A 24,187-nucleotide genomic window follows, 5' to 3' on the forward strand; every position below is an offset into this window, starting at 1 on the left:
AGTAGGGAGAGTCAAAGGGAGGGGTCGGCACAAACATGCCTATTATAAAGATTACTCCCCTCTCTCACAGATTTAAAACTCTTAGAGAGATCGCCAGTTAAAGGACCACTCAAAAGTCAATTCATCGTACACAGCCAGTATTGGCCATCGGGTCGCTGGTCCCCACGGACCTCTGTGGTCATGTCATCTCACAGTGGACACGTTGTTGAGCAATGCTCCCTGTGTATTCACGCCCAAGCAAGATTTGTTTCAGCGTATGCCATCCAGATTTTCTCCTGCCTCATACTGTTCCTTTGACTAAAACAGCTTGACCAGAGAGAATGTATCACTTCTTGAAGTTCCTCTTTGTCCCTCTTGTTTATTAGAAGAAAATGATATATTCAAATGTTTCAGTTTAACCTTCCTGTTGAAGGGTAAAAGTGTTTAAACAAAATGTTAGTGCCATAGTAAAACCTCCTTTTTCAGAGTCCTTCCAACTCTTACCTACATACATTGACACTATGACAAAGGATATAGCTGCAACAGCTAAATCAACGGAGAGTATTTTGTTAAGGGAAACCCACACTCTGTTTCCCGCCTGTACCTGCAGTTGCTGTGCACTGCTCAAGGATAGAGTGTACCACTCTGTAGTAGAGAATGATGAACAGACTACAGTGTGCATTAAGACATACACTTTTCACCTACCATGACTTTGTAGAAACCTGCCTTACAGGCACTGTCAGCTGTGCAGGGGCTAGTGCGTGATCTGTAAAATCTTTAAGCAGAATACTATGCTGCTAACACATCCATCTTGTGTTGCAATCTGCAGGGTAAAGAAGAAGATACGCATGTTTAAAAAAAAAAAAAACAACAAAAGAAGCAAAACAAAACAAAAAAAAAGGTAAAATGGGGCTCATAATTAATTTTAAAACACAAAAAACCTGTTTTCGAAACCACTTTCTTCACCTTCAAACGAATCTATACTCATATTCTCTTCTGAGAATTATAAACTTTGGTGTGTCAAAAATATGCAAATATATCACAAATGTACCTTGTCATTTCAAGAAAAAATACAACTTTATCGGTATTGTAGTAGAAATTCGTCAGTGGGGAAGGGGATTTGGTCTATTGTTATATGAAGAATAGCCATATTAATAGTTTACCTTGCGATTTGCCTCAGCAACGCATGAAAAAGGAAAGTTATCATATTTAACGAAGATGCAGTGTAATATATTACTGCAAGTAACTAAGCAGAAAGTAGCGTGAAAAGTATTGCCTGGGCAATTTATATTAACTCTGACAGTGATTTTTATATAAACACAAGTAGAACAGAATCACGTGAACATAAATGCCAGTCTTCCCTCTTGTTCCTTCTGCAGAGGGCAACTAACTTATACTGGCAAAATTGTGGGGGATAATGCATATTTGCAAACTGATCTAATGATAAGAAGCACAACTTTGATTGTGAAGTCACTTTCTGTAAACTATAACTGTCTACCTTTCTTGTTTCTTTATCTGTACCTTACCATTTATTGTATTTGCAAAGCTAATTTGGGTTTATTGTGTGATTCCTTTGTATTTAAGGAGTTTGGGGCAGAGCCCTGAAAGAGTATTAACATTTACTTTACCTTAACCCATGCTATATAATGTTTTAGGCAACATTCTTAATTGTAAGTTCAAACACCTGAAGTGGCATTCTAGACATCTGCAAGTATTGTTATAGCTAAGCTAACCTCTATTAAAAGATGTTGTCAGTTAGTGTTTAATTGCTGGTGACAATTATATGATATACCCTATCTGCACAACCTGTATATTGTATGCATTGAGCCATTCGCAGTAAAGCTTTTGTCATTTCAGTGTTTTTCAAAAGTTGTGTTTTATAACAAAATGGCTTATATTTTTCCCAGAAGAGGAATTTAGCAGTTTTTAATGAATAATATAAAAATATCTGTTGTCCTCAGATCTTTTTCAGGTAAAGCTAGCGTAAGAATAAAAGAACTCATAGACTGTTTTCAAGGATGTCAACCCTTTTGTATTGTATGTGTTATCCTATATACCCTCTTTTATCTATAGTTCTAACAGAGCTGTTTTGTTTTCCTTCTACCTTCGCCTTGAAGGTAAATGCTTTGTAATTTTTTAAAAGCCACTTGAAACCTCAATAAAGGCTGTTGCCTAAACATGGCATACTTCATCTGTTCCTGTTTGTGCCATCTGCTGTGATGTCGTCAGTTATATGGCATTAATTTCCTGCCACTACAGGTCTCTTGAAAGACTGATGGAACATTGGTGTCTGTTAGAATGCTTCAGACTGTAGATGTAATAAAAGGCTTTTGTTAATATATTTTAACCAAAGATGTGGAGCAATCCAAGCTTTGAGCCACAGACCTTCTGCATCAAAAGTATCTGTTGGGTTATTTTCATAATCAGGTGTTGCATTTCTACCTTCCCTGCTCATACCTCAGACTGATCCGTACCTCAGTATGATTCGAAAAAGGTCAGTTAAGTAACTCATTTAAAAAAAAAATAAAAACATTTAAAATGCAGTACCAGAGTCCTTTGTGGACTAACTACTATCAGACCTGGGTTACAGCAGGCATTACACTTGGATTGCTTCAGATGGTTTGTTGTATCCTTTTTTTTTTTTTCTTTTTTTCTTCTCTTTCATGGGGATTTGCTTCCATAAAACAATGGTGATAACAAAATAGCTTGTAAATGGGAGCATACAAGCATTTGCAACAAATATTAAAGTAGAGGCTCACAGCGGCATAAGCTGGACTTTGTCGCCACTAGATGACAAGATGTTATAACTAAGTTAAACCACATCTGTGTATCTCAAGGGACTTAATTCAGCTGTCTGTAGTGAACAAAAATGGGAAAATTTCAAAAGATTCTCCTGCTGGAAATAAGGTATAATTTGTATTTTGCAGACAAATCAGTAAAGTTACTGGCTTTCTTAGTGATACGGTGTCTGTGGTGCATTTTTTTATTGATTTAGATAATGTTCCATTTTCACTGTTTTGCACTGTAACATGTGAAAGAATGAGCACTTTAATGACCAGCAGTTCCCTCAAGGTACTTCTACCTGTCACTTGTGATTGCTTAGAAAGTTAAGCACCTTTTTATGGCACCCTGGACATATTATTGCCTCGCAAATGTTAATGCCCCACCACACATCGTCCCATCAAGTTAGAGAAACTCCATTACTGCTCTGGGAGTGTCATTTTGAATGGGACTGTCTGAATCTGGCTCTGATGTCTGAGCTAGCAGAGGAGCTAGGTGAGATAAAGCCTGGCTTTAGGTACTTAGTCCCTGACAGGAAATCCAGGCTCCCATTGTGTATGTGCCCTGTAAATTCTACTCATGGAGAGAACCATGCAAAACCCTAACAAAAAAAAAAAAACAAAAAAAACCAAAAAAACAACTGTGTCAAAATGATGTATTGTTGGGTCTATGCTTTACATAAGTTGTCTAACATGATAACTCCATAGAAACTGTGTCAGAATTAATCTATTCCCTTTTGTGTACTTTTGTTGCTGTTGTTTAATATTTTTCCCCACTAACACTTATTGTTTTGAAGTTTAAGAATACAAGGATCACTTTATTTCAACGAGACGTCTTTTCATGCCAGAGGCAAACAAGCTATTAATAACTTAAGGTGCTTGGTGAATGTGGCGATTTCAAAAATGCCATCACAAGGCCTAGTTTCTAAATATGTTTATGAAAGAAAACAGCTGTGCTGTTATTTACCCGTTATTTTTAATTACAATTTTTTTTTGAGAGAAACGTTTCTCATATTGCAGTATTGGACACGACATAATAATTAGATGCTAAAAGTAATATTAAATGTAATTGGTTTTACTACATAATTTTTCTCAAGCAAATCACTTTTTGTCATCATTGGCAAATATTTCTGGAAATGTGGTCAAAGTGTAATACTCTCTGAAATCTTAGAAAATTAATGTCTGGGAGTCCTTGCTCCTGCAATTAGTCATCTGTGTCATCATTTATACTGATAATGCTGTACCTGCACTGGAAAAAGAATTACTTCGCAAATAGTCTGTTATATACTCTGTTTTGTTATTTATTACTCCAGAAAAATAACCAGGCACATACTGATTACTTTACTTTAGATTGTATGAACTATGTAAACAGTTTTAGAAATTATGTGTTACAATAGAAGTGGGGAGGTCACCAGTTCCTTAAACAAGCTTTCTCACTTCAGGCTCACGTATGTCATTCTGAAGAGCAATTGTAAAGTGTATGGGCTGAGATAACTAAGCCACATACCTTCTCCATCCAAAGTGTTTGCTTTCCCTCCAATTTTTTCTTCTTTTCATTAGCAAAAATCTTTACCAAGAATCCCAGGCTGCATCAAAAGAAGCATGGCCAGCAGGTCAAAGGAAGTGATCCTCCCTCTCTGCTCTGCTCTTGTGAGACCCTCCTGCAGTGCTGCATCCAGCTCTGGGGTCCTCACCACAGGAAGGACATGGACCTGTTGGAGCGGGGCCAGAGGAGGCCATGAAGATGGTCAGAGGCTGGAGCACCTCCCGTCCAAGGACAGACTGAGAGAGTTGGGGTTGTTCAGCCTGGAGGAGAGAAGGCTCCAGGGAGACCTTCCAGCACCTTCCAGTGCTTCAAGGGGGCTACAGGAGAGATGGGGAAGGACTCTTCATCAGGGGGTGTAGGGATAGGATGAGGGGTAACTGTTTCAAGCTGAAAGAGGGGAGATTTAGACTAGATATTAGGAAGAAATATTTTCCTGTGCAGGTGGTGAGGCAGTGGCCCAGGTTGCCCAGAGAAGCTGTGGATGCCCCATCCCTGGAGAGGTTCAAAGCCAGGCTGGATGAGGCTTTGAGCAACTTGGGCTGGTGGGAGGGGTTCCTGCTTATGGCAGGGGTGGCTGGAACTAGATGACCTTTGAGGTGCCTTCCAACCCAAACCATTCTATGATTCTATGATTCTATGAAAAATTAATCTAGCATCTTTTTAGAACAGGAAAACTGCTGAGATGATTGCTGCGTATGTCTCACAGAAGACATCACAGACTGTCAGTATCCTTCTTCAAATGCAATGCCTCCATGTCTGTAGGTAAAGTACTGGAGGTGAGAGGGTCCAAGGAGCAGCAAGGAGGAATGATTTTAAAACAACCAGATAATTTAGTCTACAAATAGCAAAAATACCTTGATCATGCCTCTATTGACAGCCATAGCCTATTCCTCATTAATTGAGTGGAAATTTACCACTGCAGACCAATGCAGCAAGGCTTTACCTGCTCCATGAATGTTCCCACCTATGCATATAAAAGGAAGTCAAGTTTTCTGGAGGTCCTGATTTTGGGAAGCTCAGATTGCTTAACCATAGCAAAATCAGGCTTCATGTATTTTTTATTCGTATACTGCACTTGACACTTCACACTGAGTATTCAGAGCACCTGCAACAGGTAAATCTATGCTACATTCTCTGCAGTTCATGTAAACATGTCCAAGATAACTTTAACTGTTTCTAGCAGGCACTATGGCTAACACCAGTATTTCTATTGATGAAGGTATTTCTTCCTCCTCTTCCAGAAGATTTCAAAGCATGCTTTGGTTCCACTCTGCATCACCTTAATTACTAGAGATTGTTCAAAGCTAAGAAGAGAATGCTTGTGTGAATGGTGAATTTGAAATGAGTGTGTTGCTTCCAAAAGCTGCAAAGTGTGCTGTTCTAATTGTACTTTCTACCCTCTTCTGTCTTTCTACTTCTGTTTGTGATTCCTCTGCAGCCTGCCTAGAGTTTTCAATTTCAAGTAACTGTTTGCACCTGTCTGGACAATGACCCCTAAGCTGTTCTAGGCTAGAAAACATATTTCCACATTCTGGGGGGTGAGGGTTGATCACTGTTAGCTGTGAAGGTTTCACTTCTTTGACTGAAGAAAAGAAATTATGTAGTAGAACATCTCACTATGTGGGAAAAATGCAAAGGTCATATATTTGCATGATTAACATAATTTTTGTTATGACAGTACACTACAAAGCTAATTATTTTCTGTATTTAGGAATACTCACTCAGGATAGGTCGTACAGTCTCACAGTGAAAACACAGCATCTGTGACAAGTATGTACAAAAGTGTGTTGTATCACCAAAACTCGAAAGGCGGAAACAAGGAAAAAGCACGTGGAATCTGACTACAAAGAGATGACAAGCCATGGTACAGCACGCAGACTGCCAAAATGGACAGTAGAAATGCAATCAGTTGCATATACCAGGCTGCATTTTGAACCACTCAGAAAATCGTCACAAAGGATGGAATTTCATAATAAAAAAAAAAAAAAAGAAAAAACACCCACACATAAAATTCTGCCTTTCTGTGCCTACGTACCTGAATATATCTCAAAGAATGGTGCTTGAAATGCAACACTTTTCTTTCCCTCTGACATTTACTTATCAGGAAAAACATCATCTTCTCTAATTATAATTTACTGTGTTATGTATTAGTTAACTTGGAAAAGCTGAAAAGAGGTTCCTGGCCTAAGCATGCTTAGTTCATAGCCAGTAGCCAAGGAAAAATAGCGTGGTTTACAGCAATACTCTCAGATGACAGATACTGAACTTTCACTCAGCGAAGTTTAAGACATAAACTCAGAAGAGATTGCACTGTGCCTCACAGCAACACTCTACACCTTCAAAGACAAGCTTGTGAAAACATAATATGTGTGGCAGTTAGTCATCTGAAGTAAACTTACGTCTGCTTGGTGGAGGTCCCTGTCACTTTTTCACAACTTTTTACACTGCATTAGGATTTTTTGGGGGAAAGCAACTGAGAGCTAGACCAGCAAAAATCATTATGACATCCTTTGCAGATGTGTTCTTGGGTGGGAAACCCTGATCTAATACACATTGCTCCACCTCAAAAAGAATATAGAATAAGATGAGCTGCGGACAAATCAGCTTGAAAAGAGAAATTACATAAAATATGAGCCTTCAACTTGGAAAATAAATGAATGAGAGAGTATATGCTTGTCTGAATGGTATGGAGACCACAGCTCTGCAGGAAACAACCACAAGCTCTCTCTCAAAAATAGTGGAAGCAAGGGATATCCAAAGAAACCGTCAGACAGCAGGTTCACAAGGACCTATGACGACCACATTACGTGTAATTACATTGTTGGACTTACGGCCATAAAACGTTGTGGAAGCCAAAAGCCTGGGTTTGTTCACAAGGGGTTAGATAAGTTTGTGGGATGTAGCTCTGTTTGTCCTGTTACACGTAATGATACACTTACAGTTCCCAACTGAGGCGTAAAGAAAGATTTTCCACAGCTCATTTCTGGAAAATGAGAGGTATTCTGGGAAGGAATTAATATATGCCATGTTTTTTTTTATTTTCTCCCTGCTGGAAATCCCCTACAGACCACTGTCAGGGAGAAGATAATGAGATAAATGGACTTGATCTCATCCCATATGGCAGTTCTTGTGTCTAGGTATCACATAATATAACCATCCTTCTTTTCTTTGCAACCCCTTTTTTTTTTCAGACTATGCATATTGATTTTACAGGGTTAGAAATTAATACAGTAGAAATGAAGCAGTCAGCATGCATAATAAGATAAGAGCTAAAACTGTCAGGCCTTTCTATTTAGTGTGGGTTTGGCTTTTCAGTATTATGAGGCACACCCAGTCGACTTCAGTGTAAACATGCACCTGTTCATTTATTCCATGACATCCAGGAAAAATTAATAACTGCATAAATTACAGACACACAAGTACAGTTAAGGATGCATGATTGATAGAATTAATGTGCCCGTACAGGAATGAGACAGTCTCAGTGTGTAAGTGTAGGAGTGGAAAATGAAAACAGAGAGATGCCACAAACACAGACCTGGGCATGTGATTTCACACACCTGCTGTTCAGCTGAGCACCAGAACTTTGCTCTGAAGATGGATTTGTAGTTGTCTGCAAAGTGCCAGCTAATGAACTGGGACTACTCCCACCATTAAAAAAAATGCTTGCCAATGTAAATATGCCAATATTAAGCATCAAACTTTAATTAATAAAACGTATACATGCACAGGATAAACTGTCAGAGCAGGAAATTCCATGGAGCAGTATTATCAGGAAATGTATTCCATGTGCTCAGGGGCTTAAGATTGCTTTTTCAAGCAGTCTGTTGGACCAGAGTATAAATGGATAAGCTCAATTAGCCATCCCTGTGCAGACTTTGGTTTCTGTTTCTAGACTAAGTTAATGAAGGATAGTAGTTTAATCAGAATTACAGTGCTAAGTGCAGAAACTCTTGAGCAAAACTCCATGAGTATGTTACACAGCTCAAACTCAAGAGCTTCCAGATTATGGTTTTTACTGCCTCTAGTATATTTGAGTGTAGACTGAGATATTTTGTGAGTTTCCAAAAATGTTTTGTATCTGTGAGGCTGTGAACTAGTCAAGTTTATTAATAGTCCAACCAGGAAACTATTTAGTGAGAGTGATTTACCAACTCATGAGAAATGCTCATGACAGATGTAGCATAAATATAACAATAATTTTTTAAAATCTATGTTTTGTTGCCCTAACATGTAGAGGCAGAGGCTGAGCCCTTGTCAAACACAGCCTCCTGCGATGACTTCTTCTCTGTACACTTTCACTATTAGCTGAACAATTCAGTGTATCAAGTCATTTGATTCTTGCAGAAAAACAAGGTTTGTCCCAAGATAGTAGATAGAAGAAGACAACTGGACAAATGAAAAAACATACAAGAAGAGTAAACTGACTGCAAACGTTATTTCAGTGCCATCTTTTTGCAATCTCTTTGGAATCTCCGCTGTTCTAAATTTGAATGGTTGAAAATAGAAGTTACAGTTAAATAGTTATAAAGCTAATCCTGATCCAGCTTTTCATATGGCTGTGTCAGTGTTGCTCACAAGTGTAAAGAGCGATTGCTTGGGAGTCTGCAGAAGCAAAATCAACCTGCAGATCAGGCAATGGAAGTTACCAGTGCAATGACTCCTAACCCCCTTTTAAAGGTAAAGGACCTTGGAAAAAGTAAGAACAAGTGGACACTCCCCGCCCCCGAAAACATAGGGAGAGGTTTTTCTGATCCAGTGTTTGTGGCGGACTCACTCTATTTCTGCAGGATGAAATGTGGATATATCTGAAGTATTTTGTAGTTTGGTACAGTCTGGGGGTCTTTCCTTCTTCCACCACACAACAGATACCTATCAATCACCTCCTGAGTTTTTTGTTTAAATTTCTTTCCACTGCTGGCCTTTCTGAGCCTCTCACCTGTTAAATACTAGCTACATATTGCAATTAAATTCCTCAGTCAATGTATTAAATATCTAGCATTAAATTCTTCCAAGATGCTTTCAGAATACTGTGAAGACACACAAAAAACCCCATCATTGCATCCATACGGCTCAGAGAAAGCAAAATTCTTTCTCTCTCAGAAAACTATCAGACGAAAAGCAGCTTTGAAACACAGTGCCAACTGAACTGCTGTTTTAGGGAAAGGCAGTCACAGGAAAGCTACAGACAAATAGGTGCTCCAACAACTTGCATAGGCAGAGAAGGCAATGCCATAACAATCAATCAGCTGTCACTCTCTTCCCTTGCTGATGGATAACAGAGAAAGGAGGAAAATTTCTTTTCTTCCCTCATCCCCCTTCTGCTGTACTCCCTTAAATGTGCTCTGGCTAGAAGGAAGACTCTGAAGCACAATTCTTTCACAGTGGGACCTCAGGGGTTGCTTATCTCCTTCTGACACATTTTGAGATGGGAGACAGAAAAGAGACATGATTTAATGTAATAGCATATCTGCATGGATTTATTTTTCAGAAAATTTCCTTATGCAAAGTGATATCCCAAATTTCTCCTGACTTCTCATGATGTCTTCTTTTCTTAAAATATGCCATGTATACATGGTACCATTTTCTTCCTTTTTCATTTTTCTGGTGGTGTTTTTATGTAACTTAGCAGAATTTAGGGCAGAATGTCATCTTATTAGAAGCACAGTTAATCGTATGTTTCTAGTGAGAGGAATAATTGTAATCAGAAAATTTCAGCTGAGAATTAATGCTCAGTTTATATGGTATCAATCAGGCCAGTGTAGTCTCCCCTCCTCAGATCCGATCAAGACTCCTGCTCTGAGCTGGGATGACAGGGGAGGTCTTCACCTCCTCAGGGCTAACGATTTGTCTGATTTTACCTACAGCCCGTGTAAGTGAAAAAAACCACAGACTCAGTAACAATTGAATGAGGGTCTGTCCTGGGTTAAGCTGAGACAGAGTTAGCTTTCTTCATAATAGCTAGCAAGAGGCTGTGTTTTGGATTTGTGCTCAGAAGAAAGCTGATAAGAAGCGATGTTAAAGCCGCTGCCAAGGTTGGCAGACCAGAGAAGCTGGGAGGGAGCACAGCCCCAGTTACTAGCCTAGGATTTGATCTTAGGTTCAGGACTGAGACCCAGAGTGGCCAGTAATCTATTCCATAACATACATGTCATGCCCAGTATATAGGTGAGGACCCTCCGGAAGATCGTCCCTTTTGGTTCCGGATCTCTTTTGCTCTGGGTTGTCTCGCTCCAGGTGGTCGCTCTCCCAAGGCCTTCCCCCCCTCCCCCACCCCAGCAGCTCTTGGTCTGGGATGCTCAGACTGTTATCTCCGTTCTGTGTGTGCAGTTTCAAGACTCTCCCTGCTCCCTGCTCCGGGATCGTTAGGGATCGTTAGCCGGGAACAGGCTGAGCCTTGGTCATCGGGTGGGGGGGGCAGTATCACTGTGTATCACTCATTTGTATATTTGTATGTAGTATTATTTTCAATATTATTGTAGTTTAGTTATTAAATTGTTCTTATCTCAACCCACGAGTCCATTTTTCCCTTTACCCCTTTAATACTCTCCCCTATCCTTGGGGGGGGGGATTGCGTGAGCAGGTGTGTGGTTTGGCCCCCAGCCAAGGGCTAACCCATCACAGGGTCTTGAAGGAAGAAACGTGGGAACTATAATCAACTGCTTTTAACTCTGAGACTGTGCAAGTTTTTGTATAATGAAGTCATTTTCTTGAGCAAGATGATTTATTTGACTGGGCTTTCTCTTCTGCTGCTGCATCTTATTCTACAGGTGACGCACCTTGTGAACAGGGTGTTTTATCTGTTTGCAGTTTACTGTGTGCATGCAGTGTGCTTTGTTTGAAAGGCTGTGTCTGGGAAGCCAACCAGTTTCCTTTCCTATGGCTCTGACTATTTCAGGCAGGAAAAACAGGGAGCTAGAGCATTCCCTGGGAGAAACTGAGCAAGGAATTTCTGGAACGATGCATAATCACAGGCTGAGCCACCAGGCAGGGGTGGGGATCATGGCAAGAAAGCTCCTCCTCTAGAAAAGACTAAAAAGAGAGAGGGAAGCAACACTTCCTAGGATGCTGAGGGGAATTGTCTCAAGGTCGTACAGTGCAAGAGGTCATCAAAGGCTGCTGGAGTGGAGCACAAGACTAGTAATGAAGACTACAGGAAACAGGGAGGGGAGAGAAGAGAGATAATTTCCTTACTCTTATTTAATATCTCCTCCTGCAGACCTAATATTCCACTACTTAAAGGTTTTTTGAGTGTTTAACAACTACCATTTTAAGAAAACCTTGCTTGAGAGAGAACATTCATGAGGATTCTCACAGCAAGAAAAAGTCAGTCAGCATCACCTCAAGGCTCAGCTCAGCCAAGGTTCTCATCACACACTTATTTGGGGATATCAGGACTCAGCTTCTAGGCCACTGTGGCTGCACAGAGAAGCATCAGTTAGGCTGTGCCAAAAGGTTTGTTCCATGTTAAGCTGTAAAATTCCCCCCTGGTTCCTTACTAACTGAAAAATTTATTTTCCCTAGTCAGAAGCTGGAAGAAAGAATGCAATAATTTTTTATCCTATGGAGAACCAGCCTGCCTCATAACTATTTGGCTTCTTTGCCAAGCATGGAAAGATAACACTATATAAAAGACAGTAAAACTTCCTTAAACTAGGGTTAATTTTTCAGTAGACAGTATAACCCTCTCAATCTTTTTTATCCAGTATGGCCTCTTATCATAACAGTTTTTATAGCTGTAGTAGTGTGAGCTGCCCACTCACACTGATTTCCTCTGACAAAGCCAAACAGACTGACTGCTGTTTCTGACAAACTTCTGTAGTTATGCTGCCAGCTGGGGTCAGGCCATGGAGCTAAGCTTGGATAGCTTTTCTGCTAACATGAACATCAGTCTCCTTCAAATGATCTATGAATAGCTGCTGAAGAGACAGCATTAGCCAGACCTTTTCTCTTCCCGTCTGCTGAATGGCAGCAGATTTCTCCAGCCTACTAGATTATATAAGGAAGCTAATTTTGCCAATAGAGAGAAGTACTGGTCTCTCCTATACAGTTTTTCTGTCCTATTTTTTTGGAGTCACAAAGAATTAGACTTAGAGACCCTTCAGGAAGACCCTTGCTTTCCATCTCCCAGGTGTTTGGTGATTTCCTCTGATCTTGCTCTTTGGCAGCCAGTGACCCCAGGCAGTGTCACCCCTTCCTTAGAAAAAACAAAAAAAAACAAAAAAAAAAAACAAAAAAAAGCAAACCATAATTCATCTCATTGGAGTAGATCCAGTTACTTTAAAGGAATGTCATACTTAACTACTGCCTCCCTGAATTTTCTCAGATTTTTGGAGAAGGTGCAGTCACACTCTCTGTCAGTAGGTGGTCCCACTCCTGTGCTTTGCTCACTACACCAGGTTTAGCAACCCTTTAGCTGGTAAATGCAAACTGTTAACCAGAAAGGGATGTAGGGCCACACTGCCTTTGCACAGCAGCACCTTGGCTCAGCCTCCTTCCTGGGAGACTGTATTTTCCTCAGGTTCCCTGTGTAAGTGATGTGATACTTAGACTTCACACAGCTACTTAGTGTCCAGGTCTCCTTGCTGTGCCAGACCAGCCTGTCTATCGATGGACGTCTCCGAAGAGTTAGTGTCTATACAACAGCTAACACAGCTTTGGATCTCAGGTTTGCACCATCTATCTGCCTGTGTGGTACAGAAGACAAAAATCTGACCACCAAACCCGGCTGTTTCCTTTTTATTAAAAAAAAAAAAAAAAAAAAAAAGCACCTCCTGTCCCCAAGCTTAGGCTGAAAAGAACTTTGCATTGCTTTTAAATAAATAGATTAATTTTTTTGACACTCATTTCTGATACTCTGTCTCCCTTTAATTCTGAAGTAGTTTTTTATGAATACTAGGAGATTAAAGTTTTAATTTTAATAACAGAGCTAGTGAATAGACAGACAACAAGACGGAAATACTTTTAGAAGTCTGCGTTAAAAGACTGAAGAGTTTGCAAAGACGTGCCAAGCCAGGGCGTATGGATATTATGTTGAAGTTAAGGTTCCACAGACAATCTTAACCTCCTCTTTGTTGTGTAATGTGTACGATTTGGGGCTGTCACTCTTCTGGGCATGCTGCAAAAGACATCTGTTCAGTAAAGTTTTTTGGAGACCAGTGGGAATATTATTCTTAGAGTGATACAGTACTGCAGCAAAGCTTTTGTAACCGGCTGGCTAAGATATTCTTTGAAATAATTATTTTTGCTGCTGGGACTTTTTATTGTTGTGAACTGTGTGTTAGATGCCTAAAGCCTTGCCTAGGCAATTTTTTCACCTTAATTACCATTTAAATTTAAATTAATAAATATTCCACAATTTCCCCCGGGCAAGCCATTCTCTCTGTGACTGTTTTTTCCTGTGTCAAAAAGACTCCTGATCCATTCAGGACTTTTTCAGCTGTAAATCCCCAAGTGAGCAAAATGTGAATGTAAATACACACACTGTATTCATGGTGAGGGAGGATGTCAGACTCACCTTGGCTTGCATGCTGGGATGGAGAAACCTCTCTGTTGGTGGAATAGTTTCTTCCATCTCCACAAAGGGGCAGAGAGACGTGGTGGCTTGGTACCACCTGTGTGACTGTCAGTCCAGCTTCGTAGACAAAGAAATATGAAATACAAATCTGATCAAAGATACCCCTGCACATCTGGAGAACCAATTTGCTTGAACTGTCCCAGCAGGTCCTCAGTGCATGTTTCAAGCTGAAGCTCACTGGAGATGTTGGAAGGGCACCAGTTGCCTTCAATAGGTTTTGCAGCAAGACCATCTGTCCAAAGGGACTTCTCCAACATTCAGCAGTGGCCTCAGGAGCTACCCAACCATTGCAGCAGGCAGACAACATGCCCTCTGTGTAGCAGCAACCCACCATCTCCCTTGGGTGTCTGCTTGTTTGGCAGCACATCAGTGCAGCTGCACAGACCCCATTAGTCTAAGCCTTGCCATGAAGGTGGCATCTGCCCCGTCATCTGTTAATCCCTGCTCCTGACACACCAGTTTCACAAAGGAAGGATAGCAAAGCAATTTAAGAGTGATTTTAAAGCTTTTTGCCCCTGGAGGGAGCTTAACTCTGCATCCCTTCTCAGTGTTCCCATTCCCAGCTCCTGGGCAAGCAGCGAGAGATAGTTTTCTTCTGGAGGAGCAGGTATTTGTCAAAATGGGGAGATAAGGATAGGTGTTGTGACACCACCCCACTGTTTGTGTGATCTACAGTCCCTAAGTTTAACATTGCTGGAAGCAATAGTGTGCTCTTCTCCCTGTGTGTGGTTGCGTTAACAGCTCTGTGTTTTGATGGATCCACAAGTGAAATCCCAGACTGGGATTTTCATCCCCGTGGGCACAGCTCTGCCCTCAGACACATGACCCCAGCTCCCATCAGGCAGAGCAGCTATATAAACTGGTGGTGCCACTGCTTTGCTGCTCCCAGCTGGTGAGCAAAAAATATTGCTCGTGTCATCCTCCTGCAGGAGCTTCTGCAGCTTGGAAATAAGAGACACCTGGCTATGTGATGCAAATGGTCCTTTCTGAACTTAATCTCTGAATGTAGAGATGGAAACACTTCTATTTTTTTTTAATGAGTTGGCATTATTTTCTCTCTACAGAGAAGCTTGTAGCATATTTGAAAAGACTTTGAAGAGAACTCATCATAATATCTGAGTTTGCAATTAAGAAATATATGGCAATTATTTTCCATAATGTAAAAATCTTAACGCTTAAGTATACAGTTACATTATAGTTAAATTTGTGATTTAGGATACACAATAATGGAACTCAAATATAAATGTTTGTAGGACTTTATGAGCTTAATGCAAAAGCCCTACCTCTGTGTAAAATCAGTGGCAGGTAAAAGTTTATTATCGATGTCTGTTCTTTTACCACTATGGTGTTAATAAGAGAAAATGTTTTAAAACAGCTTACTGGACAATCCTTGTCAAAACAAGCTAGTCACAAGGAAAACCTGTGTGGCTGCTCACCTGCTTCTATTATTTAATGTCATGAAATAAAACAATCAACTAACAGCTGAATTACCATTGCTGTAAGCAAAATACAAAAGCATACAGCTGTGTACATTTCCTTGGGGCAAAACTGGGTCCCAGCACAGCACTAGTTTGGATTACAGGCACTGGAACAGCATTTTTCCTCTGTGCGGAGGGATGGTGTTAAGGGAGAGGTGAAGAGATTTGACAAGTTCCTGTACAAGAAGAAAAGAGAAGAGAGATGACAACAAAAAAATAAATAAAAGTTGGGAAGCCCGAGTCACCTGGAAGGTGTCAATAAAGATGAAATGAGAATGAAGAAGGGCTAAAAGAAGATGACAAAACTCTCTTCTTCAAACATGTACAATTTTAGAAGGCAGTAGGGTATATTGAACAGAGATCTTGAGAAAGGTTCTCTAGTTGAAACCCAAAGGGGTGATTTCTTTCCACTGTCACCTTCTTTTATCATTCTCATTCTCACCTCGTGGACCACAGGTGAACCTGGACCTGAACTGTGGGTCTCGGGTAGAGCAGGATGGGAGCTGGTGTTACTGGGTCCCTTATTTACTGCCCAGCTCTGGTGTAGCCATGGACAGAACTTCCACCAGGTCCTGTTGTTGGCACTGGAGTGACCATCAGGCTGCCCAAGGCACAGTGTGGGCTCAGTCCCAAACCATGGACCACAGTTTGAACATCATGTTTTCAATGTGAACAATTCAGCAAAGAGCAAGGGGGCAGCTCCTGGAGATCTATATTTCACAGTTGCAAAAAATAAAGGGTGCTGAAAGCGGGACAGGCATGACTCTATGGGCTGCATGTGTGCTGAAGCCACAGGAATTTTTCTCCGTGAGCATACGCATGTTTTGACTTTTCTTGCTGTAGAGAGGAGCGTGTGGTTTGGGAGCTGGAATTTTTGCTTGTATAGGAACATAGTTTTGCCTCTTGGTTTTGCATGAAGAAAAGCTGTGTTCTCACAGCTTTTGTCCCCCTCTTTGGCTCCCAATGCCTGCAGCAGAATGCTACCTCTCCTTCCCAAACAACAGAGACAGATGAAACTGAGCCTCAGAAGCCAGCTGTCTGACACTCCTGTCCCAGAAATTTATGCTGTGGAGCTGGCATCCAAATAACCAGGCACGCCATTGTTGACATCTGCCGCTGTTCCAGAGCAGAGTTTAGCCCTGTCTTTGCTTCTACACAGACACCTCACCTGAAATACCTGTGCAGAGGAGCACAAGGAGCAAGGTACATCCATCAGCACCCCTGCCTTACCACCAGCATCAGGACACTGTTCTCTTTCTGGACACCCTGTACAGCTAAGGCAGCAAAAAAAAAAAAAAAAAAAAAAGGCTCCTCCTGAAAAGTCCTTAAAAGCTCTCACAGAGGGATTTGTCTCCCTCCAGTGACTATTGAGTACCTACCGGGAGTAGCCTCCTAATGTGTTTAAAGGGAGGTGGTTTAAGCGATTCCCTTGGCTTAGAAAACCAGACTGGACCTAAGATCATCTTGGCTGACTTCTTGTGTCTCGTGGACTGTACATTTTCACATGACACCCACCACTGAGCTTACTAATGTGCTAAAATGCACCTTTGAGACAGGACAGCAAGGCTCAGAGAGCTCTTCTCTTCCCTTGCACAGGTGGTGTACTCTGACCATTAAATGTATTTGCCTACTCTAGTCAAATACAGCTTTCCGTCTGCGTTGTTTTTCCCTCCTGCAAGGAAGACTTCTTCAATACCTTTCTCCCTGTAAAGCTACTTATGTCTTCTATGCAAGCCTTTCTCTTTTTCTTCTAATTTATTTTTCTTTTTTCTTTTTCCTTTTTCTTTTTCTTTTCTCTTTTTTATCTTTCTTTTTCTTTTTCTTTTTCTTTTTTCTTTTTCTTTCTATTTTTCTTTTTTCTTTTTATCTTTCTTTTTTCTTCTTTCTTTTTCTTTTTTCTCTTTCTTTTTCTTTTTCTTTTTCTTTTTCTTTTTCTTTTTCTTTTTCTTTTTTTTCCTTTCTATTTTTCTTTTTCTTTTTTCTTTTTCTTTTGTTTTTTCTTTTGTTTTTGCTTTTGCTTTTTCTTTTTCTTTTTCTTCTTCTTCTTTTTCTTTTTCTTTTTGTCTTTCTCTTTCTTCTTTTTCTTTTTGATATGCTTTTATGTGCCTGACTTAGGCTTTTATTTTCCCCAGCATTCAAATAGTTTTTAGGCATGCTCGCCAATTTTTCAGCTTCCATTTTGAAAAGTAGACCTGAGAACAGAAAACAGATTAGTCTTTTTTCAGCAGTCTCAAGATGAGAATTCCTGTTGAGCTGCCTATTTCTTGTACATTCCAAACCTCTACAAGGTTATTGCTTTTCAAAATAACCACAACTCTGCAGGTGGTTGCAGTTGCTGCCCCTTGATGCATGATTTTGCATTTGGCTTGCATGTAGTACAAAATGGTTTGACTGACCCAAGTCAGCTACAAACCCAGAATACGGTATATGAGTCCCCTATAACTAACTTTATTTCACTCTTTTCCAAAGCTCATATCATCTGCAAATCTTGACAGTTGTGATTTTTTTTATTTCATTTTGGATAGTTAATAAAATATTGTAAAGAACAGAGTCATCAATTGATCAATGGGAATCCTGTCAGGAAGACAATTATTTGACAGTTTTTCCACTGACACCAGTTCTTGAGGTCTACTGGTTGATCAGTTCCTAGTTCATAACAACATGTGCTTTATTGAGAGCCTGATAGTTTTCAGGCAGACGGTCATGCATTTCTAAATCAAACAACACTATGCAGAACTGTGTGGTTACTCTTGTCAGTCAACCCAGTTATCTTATAAAAACTGAAGTCATGTTTCTTTTTTAAAAACAGTTTTCCATAAAACTGTGAATTTGCACTAGTTGCACTGCTATCCTCCAGTTGCTTCTTGATTAATCATACACCAGTTTCTTCATCATGCTATTTGAGATTGATGTTAAATTTGTTATTTAATTTGTCCTGAGTAACACAGTGTGGTGGGTTTGCCCTTGGCTGGGGGCCAAACCACACACACATGCAATTCACCCTCCACACGAGGATAGGGGAGAGAATTAAAGGGGTAAAGGGAGAAAAAGGACTCATGGGTTGAGATAAGGACAATTTAATAACTAAACTCCAATAATATTGAAAATAATACTATACACAGATATACAAATGAGTGACACACAGCGACACTGCCCTCCCCCACCCGATGACCAAGGCTCAGCCTGTTCCCGGCTAACGATCCCAGAGCAGGGAGAGTCCCGAAACTGCACTCATGGAACGGAGATAGCAGTCCGAGTGTCCCAGACGAGAGCTGACCAAGGTCGGGGGGGGAAAGGCCTTGGGAGAGCGACCACCTGGAGCGAGACAACCCGGAGCAAAAGAGATCCAGAACCAAAAAAGGGCCGATCTTCTGGAGGGTCCTCACCTATATACTCGGCATGACGTGTATGTTATGGAATAGATTACTGGCCACTCTGGGTCTCAGTCCTGAACCTAAGATCAAATCCTAGGCTAGTAACTGGGGCTGTGCTCCCTCCCAGCTTCTCCGGTCTGCTGACCTTGGCAGCAGCAAAAACATTACTTTTTATCAGCTTTCTTCTGAGCACAAATCCAAAACACAGCCTCTTGCTAGCTATTATGAAGAAAGTTAACTCTGTCTCAACTTAACCCAAGACACATAGCATTCAAAAAAAAAACTAGGACTATACAGAAAGTTAGAAACTTTGAGTGATTCAGAACTGTTCTTGGTACTTTTTTTAGTACAAAAAGTGTTGTTACTGGCAGTAATGTACACCTTTGGAGAAATGAAAATTAATTGTCATTCACAACAACTCAAGATCTGGCTGAAAAATAGTAATGAACAGCTTCAATCACACACCTGATATATTTTCCAAAAAATTATCAAAGGAACAGCGCTGAAGTGTCCAGCAGTCACTCTTCTGCTATTTGCAATCAGTGTCATCCTTATTCTGAGGCTGAGAAAAAGTGAAAGTCTGTATATAAGACCAGATAGGTTTTGCTGTAAAAACACCAATTTTTAGTCACAGAGAGCATGATGCTGTCCTAGAAAGTGACACATTTCGAAATGTATCATCAGTGAGACTTTTTTGTGTGTCTGTGTTGACACGATAGGCAATAAATATGGTCCCAAATGCATAACGCACAAGTAAAATTGTTCAAAACCGCCTGACTATGTTGTTCAATAAGTAACTAATGAAATGGATCAACAGTTCAGATTTTGTGCAAAGCTGGAGAAACAGCAACATACAGCTTAAAAGAAAGGGAAAAATGATTTTTTCCCCCTAAGAGCACTTGTACAATAGCACTGTCAAAAAAATATTGTCTTCAGTCTACAGAAATCGATGATAAAACAAAGGTAGACAATGGACGATGTGTTGGATGAAGTATAAGTACCCAGGGCTGATTTTACCAGTCACAAAAGTTTGGATTTTGAAGAAATGAATGTGAAGAGTGAAAGCTTTTCTAAAGAGAGCTTTAGATACAGCATCCACTAACTTTAACTGCATTTGGACTCTCCTGCAAATTACAGTCTGGATTTGCTGTTTAGCAGAGACTTTGTATCTGTGACTATTGCAATTCCTGAGTAGTGATACTGCAGCATTCATCAATAAATCACTGAAAAGATGAAGAATTGGAACACCACGTTAAGAGATCTTGTGGTGACAGAACAAGCAGAGGGCTCTTTGCGTCACCTGACATGTGAAAGGCGACAGTCATGATGCTGCCTCTGTTTTCCATCAGCTCAAGGATGCATTAGGAAAGCCATGCTTTTCCCCTCACGCTGAAAAATGCAGAGTGCACCACCCCAGCTTGCTTTCTGCAAGCATATTTTCCTTGAGAAAACAATGGCATCAGTCGGCTTCAAGGCACAGCTGTTAGTTTTTTAGTGCCCAAAAGCCGTGCTGAATTTGACATGTTATTCAAAAAACCAACTTACTGCAGAGAGCCTTCAGTGACCTTACTGGAAAGTGGCAGTTCTAAGACTTTACAAAGAAGCAAGATTACACAGAGAGAGGTCATAAGAATTGGGTTTTATCTTCTCTGTCCATCTCTGATCTCATGATCAAAAGCCAAGATCTTCTTGTTCATTTTGCGCAGTGAACTGAACTTACAATATAAATACAAAAGACAGTGAGAAAATAAAACCTGACTTGATGCTGTTTCTATTACTCTAATCTGCACAATTCTGTGAGTTTCATCATGTTACTGGCCTGTCACTGAAGAAATTTGCTGTTTTTCTTGTATTTGCATCTAATAGGGAGCACTGTTTTTCCATTTAAATTTCTGGAGAGCAATGAGTTTGCTGGTAGTGTGAGTTAAGGATATTATGCACTTTGTCCTGCTAAAGATGTTCCTAATGCTAAAGCACTAAAGGCTCACTGAAATACTAGGGCCTGAGCAGTGAGGCCCTGAACCAAAGTTGACCTCTAGATGAATCTCACAACCTAACAATATACTTAATATGTATCATATTGATCACATATGCAATGCATTACCTTATTAATATATGCCAATTTATAAAAGTTTTGTTGTTAACACTTATAGAGTTTTGCTGTAATGCTTGCTGTGTAAGGTTAGCCAGCAGAAAGATACTAATTGCATAACAGTAGCCAAAATTAAGCATGGATGTGCCCTATCACCACAGATGGGAAAGGAATGTGGCAAGTCGTGACAAGCTTTAATCAAGATTAGTAGATTATTTTGTTCTTGATATCTCCCCTCACTGGCCCCAGCCAGGCACGAGATGGAAGTTAACAAGGAAACCACACCAGATGTTTTTCTCAGTTTTAGATAGGAAGTTGTTTATTCAACTGTATAAAAGCCTCATCTATACAGTGGACACACTGTATAAAGATTTCCCAGTTGCTGCGGATCTTTGCTGCAACCAGTCTCCCCAGCCACTGCAGATCTGGATGATGGTAATATATCAATAGGGCAATTGGTGATATATCTTTTTTAATCACTATCGCTAATTCTATGTAGTAATTATTAGGTGCATTACCTTACTTTTTGCTTGCTATAGTAGCTTGCTTATTATTTTGCTGCTTTACCTTATCTTCCTTTATTTTCACTGTATTATTTTTCTAATCATTTTATCTCTTTAAACATAAGTAAAAATAAGCTAACTTCTTTAATTTTGTGCCTGTGTCCTTTGTGCTAACCCTGTCAATTGTCAAAACACTCACCAGGATAGGTATAGCTGGAAATAAATGTTAAATAAAGGCCCTCTGAATGAGAAGAAGCCAGAAGGTGTAACAACCTGAGAGACGGGATTTAGAAAGAAGGCAGGATGTAGTATTTAAAACAGAGGCAGATCAGAGAGTATGTAAAGGAGGTCACAGACTTCTTAAGTAGAAACCTGTATGGGACTGACAGTAGATTCATCAGAGTGGACCAGGTGAGTGTAGACTTAATTAGTTGGGATGCTCGGGAATTGTTTCGGACACAAAGTATGCATCACCTCTGCCTTCCAGACAAGCTGTGGGCAAGGGGCAAGCAATCCCATGATGAACGCTAAACAAACATGTTATAATAACCTTGCAGTAGCAAATGTGAGAATCAATTTTTGGACAATTTCACTGGGCGGGGGTGGTGTTGTTGAATGCCTACAATATGGTGGGAAGTCATGGAAAGCTGCCTTTGTCACCAGTGCAATATGGTGAAAGAAGGGAGGTTTTATAGGGTATTTATTAGTATTAGTCTGAGAACCCAACCATCAATGCCGTCTGAGAAGAGTGGAAAGCATAAAGGGACATTGGGAAGATTCTCCAGGGATGCCTGAGTAGCAATGTTCTACATGCTAGACTCATTTTAAAATATTGACATCAGCCTGTGAGTACTATGGGTGCAGCAGGAAATGTCTGATTGTGAAAAAATACCTATCTGTCAATCTAGTAGGGGTTTTTTAGTTTTTACTTTTATGAAATAAGAACAAAATAACCTATTTAACTCAGCACTGTCTTCCAGTAGTGCTGCCTGTTACCATAGTGCATTAATTTCTCTTTAGCAAAAAACTGCTAACAATAACATATTTATTTGACTATCTGGCCCTTTCCTATTTGTGAGCAAAAACTGCAAGTAGAGTTTTCTGGTTTAGTTGCTGTTGTTTCCTTAAATGCATTGTTTTCCTATATTTTGAAAGGCTGAGATGATTTTGGGGGCAATGAGGAAAGCAAGTGGTGACTTTTAGGAAACTGAAAGGGTTATCAGTTTGTTGTTAAAAACCCTTTAAAAGAAGCTGTATTTTCTAAGGGCAGGTGCTTGTTTCGGTTAACATCTTCTGGAAATTCGACAGATACTATCTTATCTGGTGCAGCTAAAACAGTAATATTTACAGGAATACTCAGGTGATACTTCAGAGGGTGACTAATTGCTAGCTTCTGGCCTAGCAAATATTTATAACTGTGAACGGTAACAAGCATCAGGGAGCAGAAAAGACAATGTGATTGTAATTTTGTTTAAAATAATATTCCTTCTTCCAATGAAACTAATTCCAGAGATAAGCTGCTGCTTTCATCCACTTCATAAAATCACAAAACACATGACCAGAATTTTGAAATGTGTGCTTAATAACTTTTTAAATCTCATAAATATTTGCAAAGTGCATGTATTAAGATTTAAATAATTATGTTTACTGTCTGATCTGTACTTACCTCTAGGGAGTGTTGTGGATCGTACTTCGAGGACTCAAGGTCTTCTCTTGCTTTTGAGGGATTTAGTGAAAACCTTGTAACTGCTTATGCCCCAGGTCAAGAGGCCTCACTGCATTGAGAGAAACCGTAATCTTCAAGATCACCTCTGAGTCAGAAAGTGAAGCTCTCAGGACGCCAATACGCCATGAGAAACAATCATAGCCTTATATCTCTATGGGGCAACAAAGCTGTATACATTCCTGCTCTACATCTTAATCCTAAAATAAAAAATACATAATCTCAGCATTGCTTAACATTTATAAAAGATAAATCGTTCAAAACATGAAAGTTTTATGGAACTAGCAGAAAGAAAAGGAAACATAGACTTAACTTGGGTATTTCATATTTGCACCCCTATAATGTATTAATTTATTTGATTAGTAATTTCATACATAACAAAAACAACGGTAGTGGTGTCATTACGTGTTGCGGTGACTCAGGCTGAGAAAGCGCATGTTTGTATTGCAGCCTAACAGTTCGCTTTATAAGGAAATAATAAGTATATGGAAGACCCAAGGACCCTCGAAACTGGATCTAAGAACGGAAGGGAGGGACAGTAACTCCAAACCTTAATGTATCTTTGTGGCATCTAGCATCTAACATTGACCGCTACTGCTCTGGACAAGGCAGGAAAAAAAAAAAAAAAGTGCACCTGTTACTTGCATCCATTTTGGTCTTACTCTTTCAAAAGCATGTAACAGACAATAGACTTTTAATTCGGTTTTATTAATTGTCTGCTTTCTATTTGGCAAATTTGTATGACGGACACTTTGATATAGTTCAGGCAATCTAACACATCTAACCATTGTGTTTAACAGCTGCTAATCAAGAAATCACAGAAGACTGTTGTACGCATATCCATAGAGGAAGAAAATTTAGCCCAGAAAATATTCTTGATTACAACAATCCTTAAGAAAACGAAAAATTATTTGATTTTCAAGGGTTTAGAGCTTTAATTTCATTCTGCTTGACTTTTGAATGTCAGTTGCTGAATACCAGATAAAATGGTTTTCATGTTTATAGTTTGTCTGAAAATTCAGACGAAACAAAACAAAAAAAAAACCCCGAAGAAAAACTAATTTTTACCGATGAGTAATCACAAGCAAAGCAGGAGAAGGGCTGTGTGGGAAGCAGTGGCCTGGCAGCAGAAAGAAGA

The sequence above is a fragment of the Pterocles gutturalis genome, unplaced genomic scaffold, assembly GCF_000699245.1.
Source record: "Pterocles gutturalis isolate BGI_N339 unplaced genomic scaffold, ASM69924v1 scaffold5515, whole genome shotgun sequence".
In the NCBI taxonomy this organism is placed as follows: domain Eukaryota; kingdom Metazoa; phylum Chordata; class Aves; order Pterocliformes; family Pteroclidae; genus Pterocles; species Pterocles gutturalis.